Genomic DNA, 4,933 nt, shown 5'->3' with positions numbered 1-4,933 from the left:
TAAAGCAGCTTTGAGCATCTTTAAAACGAACTCCCATCCTGCATCAGCGGAGGTGTCCTCTCACTGTTTCCACGTGAACCATGTCAACTACAGCCAACGTCCACTCCTGGTGTGAATCTGAGGATGATTCAGAGGAGATCGTCCAAGCCCTTCTGGCCAGCGGTGAATGAGAAAATGGAGGGCTGAGAAAAAATATTTAGACGTTTTTCGCTGTCCAGACAAATGTGTTCTAGGCTAACGACTGAAAATGTGGCAGTTTGTTTTGGTCTTTTTATGACGTACTAAGCTCAGACTTCACATTTGACCATTTTAGTTACTGCATTCTGCCTTTGCACCGTCAAACAAGGGTTAATGCAAAGGAAAAAAGGTTGCAACGTCCACCTGATCTCTAACTTTGTAGTTGATCTTAATAGAAAGGTATACAATGCTACTGGTTCATAAATACCACTAAATATTTTCCAGTAAAACATCATGCTATTTTTGATTAAGTATCTCATAGTCAAATAAATACTGTAATACTAAACTAAACTACTAAACTACTAAAATTTATACCACTTAATTAAAAGTCAAAAGCAGGGGAGTGGTGTGGGTAAACAGGAACCTCATTTTGATGCGCTGGAAAACAAAGGTAAACATTTAACCCATTGTCATATTTATTAGCCACTGTAGTTCATACTTTTTGCCTTGGTTGCTTTTGGTTGGTTGGTTTCACTTATGCAGTTATGCAGATACACCCGCCTATTTTATCACTAAGAACAAAAAGCAAAACCGTAGATATATGCCCACAATGTAAAGCAGATCATTTTGACCAAAAATGAAGTGACTACCTTTTTCAGGTCCACCACCAGCCTCCTCAGCAGCTCGCCTCACTGTGGCTGACCTCCAGGTTTTTTTTGCTGCCCTGTGCCTCAGCTCTGAGACTCAGCCACCCACTTCCTGCTCCCAGTCGCTCCTGAGGAGACAAAGAACATCCAGGAGGAAAACACTAAGAGGGCGCGTGAGGTCTGAGCACGAGATGAGGGAACCCAAAAGGATGAGGGATGATTGTATCTGGGTGTTTTGTCGAGCTCCATCCCCTGGCCACCCCCAACCAGCTAGCTGGAGGATGAGCCATCAACACCCTTTTCAAAATTCTCCTTAAAACATTCTATTTAGCTATTTTACTATTCTCCATCTCTCCAGATAAAGTTTTCTTTAGACATAACTGTAAGTGATTCTACTTTTTATAAAAGCAGCCTCTGATAAAATTATACAATTGCTTTTTTTTTTTTTTTTTAGTCAACATTCATGGTTTTGTGTGAATTGAAGCTTGCTTTGATGGTATCATGGTTTTGTATCTGACTGCTTTTGCGTGTATTACGATATAAAAAAATGACATGTATGCTATTATTTTAAGAGCATGCACCCTGTCGGCAGTGATCAGCTTGTAATATTGACCCAGACACTTACCTGTTGACTTGACAATTTTTATTTTATTTTTTATTTTTTTTTTTTTAATGTGAAGCAAGACTAAAACATAACAAGTTATTCACAACACAAATAGACGTTAGATGACAGCACATGCATTCATGCAATACAACAGTGGGACATGAGCATTACACTGAACAGAGACTGGGGCACAAGTGTAAAGGATGAGTTGATGGAGTAAATGGCTGTGTAGCAAAGGAAATCAAAAAAGCAAGAAAACAAAAGTAAAACAATTTTACAGTTTTTTTTCTTTCACTTTATGGTTCTTGATCACCCTGGCAGTAAGTGTGATTAATTTCTGAATATCCAACATGTGGAGCTGACCTGTCTTGACAACTGCATGATGAGTATTTTCTAGCTCTGAAGTAAAAATACATAATTTAAGAATACACAGAAACTCAGTGTTATTGTACAAACCTACTTCGAATTCAAGTTCAGGTTTATTTAGGGCCCAATATCACTGTTAGTCTTAAAGGGCTTCACATGCTCATATTATTACAACAAACAAGATGACATCCTCTGACTTAATCCTCGTAGCGGGCAAGAATAATATCTACAGCAGTTGTACCGAGCTACTTTTCACCTCAGCTCAAGAGAAATGTGTCTGTTTCAAATCAAAATATGCAAAGTGAAAGGCTGATTCATAAATTTCCACCAAGTGTAGCTTCACTTACATTCGGTTACATCATGCCCTGACGTACACTGCCTCCAGCAGGCTTGATTGGCTCTCACTATGTTCTGCTAATGGACATGAGAATGGCTTCAGCAAAGCACCCTTGGTCAGGTGAGTGCAGCTGGTGAACACACACAAATGAATGCAAGATGCAACTGTAAAGTGAAAGATATGAGGTGAAAAAGGTAGATGATGTGCAGTGAGGTGGAACGGCTGCAGTCCTATCACAGAAACCTCCATGTCAGCGTGACATAATGATTTTGTTGCACAATGCACTGTAGCTCTCCAATAATCATTCCCCACTATTGTTTCATTACATAATCTGTCACAGATGATTAATAATCCTGAAGCCAATACATGCCACAACTATGCGATTACTGTATGTTTTCCTCTGCGTGGTTTTCCAAAATTCAGCCATTTTACTCAGTAATAGCGGTGGCTTGACTAGCCAGACAATATCATTATAACCACACAGTGCACATTTCTTCACTGTCTCTCCCATCCAGTGTTTGTCCAACAACATAATGACTGTGCAGTAAGCATAAATCGACAAGTAACAGTTGACTATTTTAATGATTATCAATGAGTTATTCACAGAACGCTGTAAAAATCTCCATCTCAAAACACAATTCATGTAGTCTCATATTCAGTGTTAAAAGCTTGTTTTTCTTCAGAGGAGTGAGATGAGACGATCCCACTTGTTCCCAGTGCAGTTTCACTTGTTTATGGATATTTTTCTTGGAATAATTATGAACATGTTGAAATGAGGCAGAATAACGGGGAGAATAAGATTAATGGGTACCAAGAAAATGACACTTAATTTAAGAAAACACTGTCAACAAGTTGATCAGTGATGGGAACAAATGGGATTATCTCATCCCGCAGGCAGATGGTTTTCACTTGGTTTATGAAAAACAAGATTTTGACACTAAACATGAAACTAAATGAGTTCACATGGAGATTATTTTGGCGGTGAACCCAACTCAGTGGGACGCAGGAGGATCAAGCCATGAGACAGAGGACGTTGAATATCACATTCAAGGGTCAGATCAGACAGTTAGACAGGCCTGCTTTGCAGTGAGACACGTTTTTAAATGACATCGCTTGATGAAACGCAGTCTGCGAGGAAAGACTAAACAACATCATGCATCATAAACGCATTAAAATCAAAGCTGACGCAGCCTGGCAGCCAGTGGAGAGGAACTAGCAAATCAATACTTTCAGTTCAACTACAAATAGTGTTGGGACCATTTACAAAGAGGACCAGGGTAACTTGTTGCAAATGCAGAAATCAATGCTCCGTTCAAACAAACACGCTCTGCTGGAATATGGCATCAATAAAATGATAAAGTCTGGACGTGCAGACACTGTTTAAGTGGAGAATTTGGCATTGTTTCGGTGTGTGTGTGTGTGTGTGTGTGTGTGTGTGCTTTGGGTATGCAGTAAACACACACACTGAACCAGAGAGGACTACTGAATGATAATGAGCATCCAAAACTGTGACAACTTACTTTCAGTTGAGTAATGGCCATGTTGATTAGAAGTGACTGGGATCCTCTGAAGGAATTTGGAAACATGGAGCGGCCATGAAGTGAAAATGTAACCTTCGAAATTGATTACACTGAAAAAAAATGCTTTGACATTGTCTTCCTTTATCTTCCTCTTCCTCTCTCTCTGGCTCTCACTTGTCACTCACCCTCCCACCACAGCCACCGCACCAAAACATCAGTGTTTAATGCTCCCCCGTAGCTCATTATAACCCTTTTACTAATAAATTGAAGGGTTTAGGGTCTATATTGAATACCATGGGTCATCTATTCGGGGTCCAAATCCTCATATAAATGCAGTCATTTACAAGCCAGTGGATTTCTAGCATGGTTTGAGGGCCAGGAGAGTTCTTTTAAGTGCGGTTCAAAGCAATGCTAAGTATGGGAATCGAAATCCCTTCTCCTGAGACGAAGCAGGACTACTTCCTTTCGATTGCTCCTCCGGCACGGTTTCCACTCACCTCTCTGTCATCTGACTCATTCATCCGTCCATTCCCTGGAGAAATTAAGGTAATCAGGACGAACCGGATATTATTAAGCATCAGCAGTATTCTGTGAGAACGGGAGAGGTGCTGTGAGGAGAGGAATAGGTGAGGAATTCTCATTTTCCGCTAATTACGGCCCTGCCTTGCCAAACGGCAGGAATGCTATAGTGACTGGGGAGTATCTCTTTCATCCTGATCCAACAGAGATGTGAGTTATTTGGTGCATTATTTCTCCTAAGTTTATGTGCAAATGTAGCCATTAGAACATTTCCCCAGCTTGCATCTGTCTTCCCCTCACCCCTCTGACTTTGATTACTCCAATACTCAAAAATTCAATGATGCAAAAGGAATTTTCAGCTTCTCAGATGCCAATTTGTGTGTTTGCAATTCAGGATATTGTTGGATTTTACTGTCCTTAACACTGATTTTTTTTTTTTTTTTTTTAAACTGCCTCTGGTCATATGTTGATGGCTGTGATAGTTTGAATGCCGCTATGAGTTTATTATTGTGAATAAGGCGAGACCGAAGACAAATTTCCAACGCAGTTCAACAATAAAGCTCTATTCTATTCTATGTGCGCTCTACTCTATTCTATTCTTTTGATGTATCATGAAACATAAATATCCAGTGCAGACATTTCAAACGTCTTTTTTTCAAAGAACACAGTTTATGTGCAGTTTGCATAGGAATATATACATATATACGTGTGTGTGTGTGTGTGTGTGTGTGTGTGTTAACTGCTTGACAATGCACGATCGTTA

This window comes from Myripristis murdjan, chromosome 11 (assembly GCF_902150065.1).
Source record: "Myripristis murdjan chromosome 11, fMyrMur1.1, whole genome shotgun sequence".
Taxonomy (NCBI): domain Eukaryota; kingdom Metazoa; phylum Chordata; class Actinopteri; order Holocentriformes; family Holocentridae; genus Myripristis; species Myripristis murdjan.
Note: the sequence above shows the minus strand (reverse complement) of the source record.